The following is a 12,234-nucleotide window of genomic DNA, read 5'->3' as shown; positions in this document are numbered from 1 at the left end:
TAAAAGTACCCAGTGTGAGCCAGCAGGGACACAGAGGAAAGGGGAGTGAAAGAGAATGCTAGAAAATGCAGCTCTCTCACGAATACCTCCAGATTTAGATCTGGAAGGCACCCAGGTTCTGAGGTCCTCTCCTTATCCTTCGGGTACCCTTCACCTGTTTCTCTTACCTGTAAAAAGGGGAGAGGGCAATTGAGGTCAGGAATAAAAGCAGGGCTGAGAAGTGAGGGGAGAAAGCTCAGAGAGGTATCAGCAGGCCTTGCCCCTGATGACTGTTTTCTGAGGGAACAGGGAGCTCCCTTCCAGGTGCCTTCTTAAAGGGATGTGGTTTGCAGGTGGACATAGTGAACCCGATGTCATCCAAGGCTCCCTTGGTGAAAGCCCTTCTTCCCAAAGGGCCTGTCACAGCCCTAGGCCCAGATGCTATCTCCAAGGACTGCCTCAGGGTCCTGGGAAAGCCTCCTCTTGCTGAAGTGATTGAGAAGCTCCTGCTTGAAGCCCCTTATTCTGCAGTCTCTCTTCATGGATGGAGCTCATGCCCTCACTCACTCCCCAACTACACTTGTGTAATACTGGCTTTCCCTCCACAGCAAGCTAACAGCAGCTTCCCTGACAGGATGTTAGGACTTGGATGGGGAGAAGAATAATTCTGAACAAAGTTTCCTCCTCAAAGTGGCCCTGAGCACCCAGGAAGGAGAAGCCAGAGGTCTGAACATGCTCCCTGAGGTGACGTTAAAAAAAAAAAAAGTGCTGGCTTATTTCTTGCCACTGTTTCAAGGAACTAACTTTGTTGTTAGGTGCCTCTGAGTCACTCCCCTTTCATAGTGACCCTGTCTATGTACAACAGAACAAAACGCTGCCCGCTCCTGCACCATCCTCACAGTCATTGATTGCTGTGTTTAAGCCCATTGTTGCAGCCACTCTCAAATCATCTCATCAAGCGTTTTCCTGTTTTATGCTGACCCTCTACTTTATCAAGCATGATGTCCTTCTTCGGGGACTGGTTTGTCCTGATAATATGTTCAAAGTATGAGAGACAAATCTCGCCATCCTCCCTTCTAAGGAGCATTCTGGCTGTACTCCTTCCAAGACAGATTTTTTCGTTCTTCTGGCAGTCCAGGTATACACAATATTCTTTGCCAACACTGTAACCAAAGGCATCAGCTCCTCTTTGGTCTTCCTTATTCATTGTCCAGCTTTCACATGCTTATGAGGTGATTGAAAATACCAGGGCTTGGATCAGGTACACTCTAGTCCTCAGAAGGAACTACCTACCAAATGCAAATACGTAAAACAACGTTTTACACTCAAAGTCATATATTTGTGTGTTTATGCAAACCAACTCTGGTCTGCCGACTGTGGGTGCTAACAGGTTTTTAATCTGTCTGGGGAATCTCATCCCCATTTCCCCCCTGCTAAGCAGTCACCAAAGACAAGTATAGTTGGATGGTTGGAAACATACTACCAGGTTTCTGAGTTATCTGAAGAGGGAAACTCAGATCTGCTTACTTCAGGCCATGCTAACACCTGTCTCAGTTGCTAGTGCTGCTGTAACAAAAGATAACACAAGTGAGTGGCCTGAGAGAACAGCAACTTATTTTCTTACAGTTCTGGAGGCTGGAAGTCTGAATTCAGAGTGTGGCTCCAGGAGAAGGCTCCTTTTTGACTCTTTCAGCTTCTTGTAGCTGAAATCCTTGACATTCCTGGGCTTGTAGATGCACCTGCGTTGTGTATGTCTTCATGGGGCACCTTCCCCCCTATGTATGCATGTGCCTGGTCTTCTTATAACTCAGAAGTGATTAGGTTTAGGACCCACCCTACTCGGTATGACCCTATTAACAAAAGAAAACCTCTATTGCCATACAGGGTCATATTTACATTTACCAAACCAAAAACTAAACCCATTGCCATTGGGTCGATTTTGACTCATAGCGACCCTATAGGACAGAGTAGAACTGCCTCATAGGATTTCCAAGGTAGTAATCTTTAAGGAAGCAGATTGCCACATCTTTCTCCTGTGGAGCGGCTGGTGGGTTTGAACCGCTGACCTTCCCGTTAGCAGCCGAGGGTTTAACTGCTGCACTATCAGGGCAGGGTTAGGATTTTAACATACATCTTGGGGGACATAATTTAATCCATAACACCACCCTGAAACCAGTAGGACTCTCCTCTCCTGGTGTAGTGGGGTGCAAGGCTGGAGGCTGTGGAGGGAGGTTGGGGGCAGGGAACAGGTAGGCTTTAGAGCTGCTTGTGTATGAAAGGAAGGAGTGGTTCTCAAACTTCATTGTGAACTGGAATCACCTAGCAATCTTGTTAAAATGCAGATTCTGACTCAGGGGTCTGGGGTGAGGCCTGAGGTTCTGCATTTCTTGCAAGCTCCCACGTGGAGCCCATACCAATCCCCTAACCACACTCTGAGGAGGAAGCAGTGGGGCTTCAAAGACAAATTTCTAGCATTGGTAGATCACTTTGGTCTAGCTCTGGCCTTGGGCTTGAGTTCCAGATTGTGTTCTAAATGGCTTTTAATTTTATATGACCAAGCAGGCTTTGTTAAAGCCAGTTCTTTTTCCTCAGGAAGCCCTCCCTCAGGGCAAGTTTTGTATTGGACTGTTCCAGAAAGCCAGGTATGTATGTCTGTGCTGCCCTCTTCTGGCCGTGGCTTGACATGCACAACCTGCCCCCACCCAGGACTTGGTGCTGGGTTGTTTTCAGATCACACTCAGGGGTGAATTATCCAGTATAAGCACTGTGCTTCCTTGCTTACCAGATCGTCTGTAGTGAACAACTGCACATCTTTTTCACCACATCAATGATTCTGCTTCTAGGTACGGCTGTCATCTCTCTCTCTCCCAACCCCACAGCAACTTCCTACAGAATGAAAGCTTCTTTTCAAAACCCTGGTGGTGCAGAGGTTAAGAGCTGCAGCTGCTAACCAAAAGATCTGCAGTTCGAATCCACCAGACTCTCCTTGGAAACTCTATAGGCAGTTCTACTCTGTCCTATAGGGTCACTGTGAGTTGAAATCGACTTCACGGCTGTGGGTTTTAACGGGGACAGATGACCGTGTAAGCAAGGTAAGCATGGGCTCACTTGCGCTTACTTACTAATCTGTAGTGAACCATCAAAAATGTGGTGAATGGAACTGGTCACTACAGATTAGCAAGTGAGCATAAGTAAGCCTGTGCTTACCTTGCTGACTGGGTCATCTGCCCCCTGATCACACCTGAAATTGCTGAGGTGGTTCTAAGACAGGAAAAGGGTTGTCTCCATTCCTCCAACCTCGCAGATTTGTTCTGTGGCAAACCTCTATATGTCCACATTTTCAGCGCTCCATCGCAGGTTAGAGTTGGTTCTGCAGAGTTAGTTCTTCAGACTATGTTGTTTGTAGGGAACTAAACAATGGCCGCCCAAAGATTGCAGGCTCTAATCTGTGGAGTTTGTAAAAGTTACCTTATAGAGAAAAGGGCTCTTTGCAGAGGTGATGATTAGGAGTCGCTGGGTGGTGCCAATGATTAAGCACTTGAATACTAGCTGAAATACTTGAATACTAGCTGAAAGGTTGGCAGTTTGAACCCACCTAGAGGTGCCTTGGAAGACAAGCCTGGAGATCTGTTTCCGGAAGTTCACAGCCTTGAAAATCCCACGGAGCACAGTTCTGCTCTGTACATGCGGCGTCGCTATGAGCTGCAATTGACTCAATGGCAACTAACAACAACAGAGGTGATTAAGTTAAGGATCAGGACATGGAGATGTTATCTTGGATTATCCTGGTGGTCCCTAAATTCCATCACTAGTATCCTTATAAAACAGAGGCAGATTACACACACACACAGGAGGAGGCGATGTGAAGCTGGAGGCAGACAATGGAGTGATGCTGCCACAAGGCAAGAAAAGTCAGCAACCCCCAGAAGCTAGAAAAGGCAAGGAACAGCTTTCTCCCCAGGGCCTCTTCAGGAAGCCCTGCCCTGCCGACACCTCGATTTTGAACACCTGGCCTCCAGTACTGCAAGAGAATACATGTCTGTTGTTTTAAGCCACCAAGGTTGTGGTAATATGTCACAGCAGTCCTAGGAGACTAACACACTGTTAGATCTGTAAGGGGCATTCACGATCATTTAGTAGTATTGGGTGGTGGGTGTGTCAGAATGACTCTAAGAGTTTTCTCAAAAGTACTTGCATATCTGAAACAAGGAATATTTGTTGCTGTTGTTGTTAGGTGCTGTTGAGTCAGTTCCGACTCATATCAACCCTGTGCACAACAGAATGAAACACTGCCCAGTCCTGCACCATCCTCTTAATCATTGTTACGCTTGAGCCCATCGTTGCAGCCACTGTGTCAGTCCATCTTGTTGAGGGTCTTCCTCTTTTTCGCTGGCCTTCTACTTTACCAAGCATGATGTTCTTCTCCAGGGACTGATCCCTCTTGATAACATGTCCAAAGTATGTGAAATGAAGTCTCTCCATCCTTGCTTCTAAGGACCATTGTGGCTATACTTCTTCCAAGGCAGATTTGTTCATTCTTTTGATGGGCCATGGTATATTCAATATTCTTCATCAACACCATAATTCAAAGGCACCGATTTTTCTTCGTCTTCCATATTCATTGTCCAGCTTTCACAGGCATATGAGGAGACTGAAAACACTATAGCTTGGATCAGGTCCACCTTAATCTTCAAGGCGACATCTAGCTTTTTAAACTTTAAGATCTTTTGCAGCAGATTTGCCCAATGCAATGTATCCCTTGATTTCTTGACTGCTGCTTCCATGGCTGTTGATTGTGGATCCAAGTAAAATGAAATCCTTGACAACTTCAACCTTTTCTCTGTTTATCATGTTGTTGCTTATCGGTCTAGTCGTGAGGATTTTTGTTTTCTTTGTGTTGAGGTGTAATCCATCCTGAAGGCTATCGTCTTAGATCTTCATCAGTAAGTGCTTCAAGTCCTCTTCACTTTGAGCAACCAAGGTTGTGTCATCTGCGTAACACAGGTTGTTAATGAGTCTTCCTCTAATCCTGATGCTCAGTTCTTCTTCATGTAGTCCAGCTTCTCAGATTATTTGCTCAGTATACAGATTGAACAAATATGGTGAAAGGATACAACCCTACACACACCTTTCCTGACTTTAAACCACACAGTATCCCCTTGTTCAGTTTGAGCAACTGCCTCTTGATTTATGTAGTAGCTCCTCATGAGCACAAATAAGTGTTTTAGAAATCCCATTCTTTGCAATGTTATTCATAATTTATTATGATCTACACAGTTGAACGGCTTTGCATAGTCAATAAAACATAGGTAAACTTCTTTCTGGTATTCTCTGCTTTCAGCCAGGATCCATTTGACATCAGCAACCATATCCCTTGTTCCATGTCCTCTTCTGAATTCATCTTGAATTTCTGCCAGTTCCCTGTTGATGTACTGCTGCAATAGCTTTTGAATGATCTTCAGCAAAATTTTACTTGTGTGTTATATTAATAACATTGTTTGATAATTTCTGCATTCGGTTGGATCACCTTTCTTTGGAACAGGTACAAATATGCATCTCTTCCAGTCAGTTGGCTGTCTTCCAAATTTCTTGGCATAGATGAATGAGCACTTCCAGTGCTGCATCCGTTTGTTGAAACATCTCAATTGGTATTCTGTCAATTCTTGGAGCCTTGTTTTTCACCAGTGCCTGCAGTGCAGCTTGGACCTCTTCCTTCAGTGCCATCCATTCCTGATCATATGCTCCCTCCTGAAATGGTTGAGCATTGACCAATTCTTTTTGGTATAATGATTCTGTGTATTCCTTCCATCTTCTTTTTTTTTTATATATAATTTTTATTGAGCTTCAAGTGAATGTTTACAAATCAAGTCAGTCTGTCACATATAAGTTTATATACACCTTACTCCGTATTCCCACTTTCTCTCCCCCTAATGAGTCAGCCCGTCCAGTCTCTCCTTTCGTGACAATTTTGCCAGCTTCCAACCCTCTCTACTCTCCCAAACCCCCTCCAGACAGGAGATGCCAACACAGTCTCAAGTGTCCATCTGATACAAATAGCTCACTCTTCATCCGCATCTCTCTCCTACCCACTGTCCAGTCCCTTCCATGTCTGATGAGTTGTCTTCAGGAATGGTTCCTGTCCTGGGCCAACAGAAGGTTTGGGGACCATGACCACCGGGATTCCTCTAGTCTCAGTCAGACCATTAAGTATGGTCTTTTTGTGAGAATTTGGGGTCTGCATCCCATTGATCTCCTGCTCCCTCAGGGGTTCTCTGTTGTGCTCCCTGTCAGGGCAGTCATCGGTTGTGGCCGGGCACCAACTAGTTCTTCTGGTCTCAGGATGATGTAAGTCTCTGGTTCATGTGGCCCTTTCTATCTCTTGGGCTCATAGTTATCGTGTGACCTTGGTGTTCTTCATTCTCCTTTGTCCATCTTCTTTTGATGCTTTCTGCATCATTTAATATTTTCCTCGTAAATATTTCAATATTACAACTTGAGACTTGATTCTTTTTTTTTTTTTCAGTTCTTTAAGCTTGAGAAATGCTGAGCTTGTTCTTCCCTTTTGTTTTTCTAAGTCCAGGTCTTTGCACATGTCATTATACTTTACTTTGTCTTCTCTAGCTGCCCTTTGAAATCTGTTCAGCTCTTTTACTTCATCGTTTCTTCTGTTCACTTAGCTACTCTAGGTTCTAGAGCAAATTTCAGAGTCTCTTCTGAAATCCATTTTGGTCTTTTCTTTCTTTCCTGTCTTTTTAATGACCTTTTGCTTTCTTCACGTTTGATGTCTTTGATGTCATTCCATGACTTGTCTGGTATTCTGTCATTAGTGTTCAGTGTGTCAGATCTATTGTTGAGATGGTCTCCAAATTCAGGTCGGACATTATCAAGGTCATTCTTCGACTCTCATCAACTTGTTCTAATTTTCTTCCTTTTCAACTTGAACTTGCATAGGAGCAATTGATGGTCTGTTCCACAATTGGCTCCTCTTCTTGTTCTGACCAGTGCTATTGATGTCCTCCATTGTCTCTTTCCACGGATGTAATTGATTCGATTCCTGCATATTCCATCAGGCAAAGTCCACGTGTATAGTCCACTCCCCATTTCCTCCTCCTCCCAGCCCCTGGAAACCATTAATCTGCTTTCTGTCTCTATGAATTTGCCTATCTACGTAAGAAGCCCTGGTGGCATATGGTGGTAAAGCACTCAGTTGCTAACTGAAATGTTGGCTGTTCAAATCCATCAGTCCCTCCATGGGAGAAAGATGTGGCAGCCTGCTCCTGTAAGGATCGCAGCCTTGGAAACCCTATGGGGCAGTTCTACTCTGTCCTACAGGGTAGCTATGAGTTGGAATCAACTCAACGGCAACGGGTTTGGTTAGGTTAGAGTTTGGATAGACTACATAAAAGGAATCATACAATATGTAACCTTTTGTGTCTGGCTTCTTTCACTTAACATAATATTGCTGAGGTTCATCCATGTTGTAGCATGTATCAGAACTTCCTTCCTCTTTATGGGTAAATATTATTCCATTGTACATACAGACCACAACTTGTTTATTCCTGCATCTGTTGGTGGACATTGGGTTGTTTCCACTTTTTGGCTATAATGAGTAATGCTGCTATAAACATTGTGTGTGCAAGTTTCTATGTGGACAGATGTTTTGATTTATCTTGGCAATATACCAGGGAATAGAATTGCTGGGTTACATGGTAATCCCATGTTCAACATTTTGAGGAGCCATCAAACTTTTCCACAAGGAAAACTGCAATCACAGTGTGATTCCACTTTATAGACACTAAGATGAATTCAATTAAATAAAAAAATAATTACTGTTGGTGAGAATGTGGAGGAATACGAACCCTTGGTCATTGCTCTCAGGAATGTAAACTGGTACAGTCACTGTGGAAAATAGTTTGGTGATCCCCGATCATTTTTAATACAAGTACTCTGGGAATAACCTGTCTATGGCTTTCTCCAGGGTTACTTTGTCAAGGGCAAGGCTGGTAATGATCACTAGAAAACCTAGGACTAGGAACTAAAGCCCCAGGACTTTTACTTAAAGATGACAATGGAAGACAAGGAGGGAAGGGATAAGGAATAGCACCCAGGTTCCAAATAAATAACGTTTCGGGGCACAAGTTCCAGTCCCAAAATTAGAAGAGGGTCCTTTCACCCTTTGTAAATAATAAAAGCAGTATCCCTTCAGTTTCCATCTTACAAGGGAGAGTGATGTCAGCTGTGACCTTAGCGCAGCAGGTTGTGTATGTAACCTGGTAATAGAGAGAGTCATCAACAGGCCACTAGGGGGAGTATTACCTTATTATGGAAAAAACTCAAAAAACCAAACGCGTTGTGGTCTAGTCAGTTCCGACTCATAGCGACCTGTAGGACAGAGTTTCCAAGGAGCGCCTGGTGGATTTGAACTGCTGACCTTTTGGTTAGCAGCTATAGCTCTTAACCACTTTGCCACCAGGGTTTCCGATTATTGTAAAAAGAGAGTCAAAAAGAAAAGCAGACAGTGTGGCTTCTGGTAGCCAATGAGAAAAGAGGAGGAAAAACAAACAGATACGGATGGGTAGGTGGATGGATGGATGGATGGAAAGACAAAGGGAGAGGGAGAAAGAGATACGAAAAAAGAAAAATCCAAGAGGCCAATTCTACTGTCTGTCCTTTACTACCCACTTCCATTGAAACTTACCCCGTTTCCTTTCTCCTGAAGTCCTCAACACCCTTCTCTTCAGTTTCAGCTGATGACCTCTCTGCACACTGAGACAACAGGTGCATAGAGGAAACAGGCAAGCACAACCTCAGCCTCCACTGACAGTCCCGCCTCTCGTACCCCTGCTGTCCTGCACCCACACAGAGCATCCCTTGTGTCACAAGGGGATACTTGACCATGGTCCCACGGAGGGGTGGCCTTTCCATTTTTACCTGGAACCCCACCCATCAACCCAGGGACTCTGCTCTTGAAATTATCCCATTTCTCAACAGGCTACAACAAACTTGAGTAAACTGCACCCATTAGTAACCTTTGGCTTATTGTATCTGTTGAGTAGTCTGGACCATATCAGGGACTGGTGAGGCTATTGGGAGTACTATTTTATTGTTTCCCTGATATTCTACTGTTAATCTCCATGACTGTCAGCCTTCCTTTCTGGCCACACTAGGCTATCACACATTGAGTTTGTAGATGCTAAAAATCACTTGCAGCTAATATTTCCTTAATTAGGGTAGTGAGTTCTTATTGGCCTCTGACATTGTTTCAAAGTCACTATTGGGGTTGCCTTAGGCAATTCTAAAGGCTCCCATTTTGTCCAATCAATACTGGACCAAAGGTAAACGAACCCACAAAACCCACTGCCTTCACATCGATTCCGACTCATAGTGACCAAAGGTAAATCTATCAGGTTTTTCTTTTTCTCGTTTTACCCAGTAGGGGGAGAAATTTCCATTCAGAGATTATATCCATAAAAAAAAAAAAAAAACAAAAAAAAAAACCCAGTGCTGTCGAGTCATAACAATTATATATTCAGGTAAGGGAGATGTCACCACAACATACATTTTTTAATCATACATTCCAATTTCTAACCAGACTTTAATTTTTATTCCTTCCACAGTAGCATCTTATATTTCCCCAAATTCATACTATCACCCCTAAACAGCTGCCTACCAGGCCTGGGCAGTGATGGGCTCTGTGCTCCTGTATCCAATAGTATCCAATAGGCCCAAAAGAGTTTCTTCTCCAGCCCCAGGCTATTTTACCCTCACATGTGTGAAAGCCCTTGGGTCCTCTGCTGGGGGTTGGGTAAAGAGACCCTGGCTTTCCTGCCACTCTTCTTCCTCTATTACCACCTCAATATTAAAAGTGGGTATAGTGTTGCATCTGATGTTTGAGGCTCATTAGAACCTTTCTCTTTTTGGAATTTCTTTAAGCTTGGAAAAATTGAGCATATCTGCCTTGAGATTTTTACATCTCTGGGAGATTGAGTGTGAGTTGGAATCGATTCAAAGGCAATAGGTTTTTTTTTTTTGGTGTGTAAGGTGGTCTCTAGACCACATTTCTGCCTTCACAGTAGGGGCAGGCTATATCTGGGCTTTAGATCAGAACTGTCCGACTTTGTTTAACCACTTCCCTACTCTTTACATTGTTTTAACTTCAGGGTCAATTCCACAGCTAAAAGTCACAAACAAGTTCCAAGAAAAACTAGCACCAGACCATAGAACATGCGCAGATAAATCAGAAAACTCATGTCAAGTAACCGGAAGACTCATGCCAAGGAACAAAAAATCACCGGACTTATGTCATCTGCAAAAACCGAGCATGTTTTAGAGGTGAAGGGTCCGACAGTTGCTTCTGTGCCAATTCCTAGCCCTGCCCGTGATGAATAATCAGCAAAAATCATGAATATGTATAACTTCCTGATTCTGCTTACTATGATGACCTCATAAAAGCTGACCCCTGTCCAGTTTCAGGAAGCTTCCTCGGCAGCTCGAGCCCTGGCACGCTCCTTTACTTGGCCAACTAAATAAATGCTTTCGCTTTGCCTTAATAACCGCGTCTGTCTCTCTGTTCAGACAGGCTGCGCCGAGCGGGGACCTGGACCTGACCGGGCTTTAGTCCAGTTCAGCCGGTTACATTAGGGAGATTGAGTAGAGGCAGTTGTGAGTCCCCCTTGCTTCCTACAAAATTCCATCAAGGAATGGGTGGGGACTCCATCCATTTCTTCATTTTTGCATGCCATTTTTTAATTACTCATCTAAAGACATCCATACAGTTAAGGACTAAATTGGTGCCCCTTGCATATTTTGCTTTCCTTTTTTTTTTAATGCTCTGATCCCTTGTCTTGACGTCTAATTGTCTTGACGTTCCCTCTGAGAAATCTGGGATAAAAGATCTGAAACCGCCTTCTTCACATCTGACTGAGGCTGCAACGGCGAAGTCACATAGGGTGCCCAACTGCCCAGTCAAACCTGAATCTGACCGAGAATCTAGATCTAACTAACTAGTTTGTACAGTAATACTATTCAGCTATATGCATCCCCTCCTAGTGGAGTCAGTTTTGCTCTTCCCCAAAGCACACTGGGGATGAGCTTTGGATGGACTCAGGCTAAGGTACAAGGCTAGGTGTGGCATGACTGGGTTGGTGGCCAAGGCCAAGGAACACCTTAGCAACAAGAAGAAAAACATTTGGGCCTGGACATAAAGTCCCTGGAAACACTGACTGCCCACCGATGTGGGAGAAAAACCATGAGCCTTGGACCCAGCCGGAAGCGTATATAAACTTGTGTCCCCTGCTAGGTGGTTGCAGAGCACTAAGCTGTCCAGCCGCCGCCCGTAAGTAAGCTTCCCGATAAACCGTATGTCGTGATAGCTGGTTCCGGAGTCTTTTTTCGGTCCCTTGGAAATGTGACCGGCCTTGGGTTTGGATGCTGCTGGGTTGTTACACGTTCCCAGAATATTCAGGGGTTAGAGTGACATGGTAAACAACTCCAAGGCGGAGTGATTAGCAAAATACAGACTGTGGGAAAATGATAGAGAACAAGCGATACAGTTTCTTAAATAAATCAAGTACAAGGAAAGGAAGAGGAGAGAAACCTAAACTTTCGCATGTGTTTGAAATCTTTAAGAGCTAAAAAAAAAAAAAAAAAGAACTGATGGCTTTCCATTGCTCTGCAATAAAGAAAAAAATATTAACATACATTTTTGGGTTTTCTTTTTAAGGAAAAAGATACATAATTAAGGATTCAAAATTAGGTACAAAGCTTAAGAAGGAGCCTGTACAAGTGGGGGTGATGGAAACTTAACTTTTGCAGGCTTTCTGGTAAATCTAGCTCCATGAGCATGGCTTCGAGAATGTGGTCCATCTGGCTCCAACATACTTCTACTGTTGGGTCCATCTGGCTCCAACGTACTTCTACTGTTGGGTCCATCTGGCTCCAACGTACTTCTACTGTTGGGTCCATCTGGCTCCAACGTACTTCTACTATTGGATACATATGTCATTCCCACAATGTATCTCCATCTGTCCCACCACAGGGCCTGGGCTTATCCTGTTCCTCTGCCTAGAAAGTTCTCTGCAACCCACCATCTTGGAATCGGGTCTTTTTCTCCCTATTTCTATTAGATACATTTGTTACTATTGCCTCTCCCTCTTGGATGACTTGAAATGGGGCTCTTAGAGGGGATGAAAAATGGTAAACCCTAGTTCATTTTTCTATGAAATAATCCCTCAATTTTTTTTTAAAACAAAATAA

This window comes from Loxodonta africana, chromosome 8 (assembly GCF_030014295.1).
Source record: "Loxodonta africana isolate mLoxAfr1 chromosome 8, mLoxAfr1.hap2, whole genome shotgun sequence".
NCBI classification, from domain to species: Eukaryota; Metazoa; Chordata; class Mammalia; order Proboscidea; family Elephantidae; genus Loxodonta; species Loxodonta africana.
Note: the sequence above shows the minus strand (reverse complement) of the source record.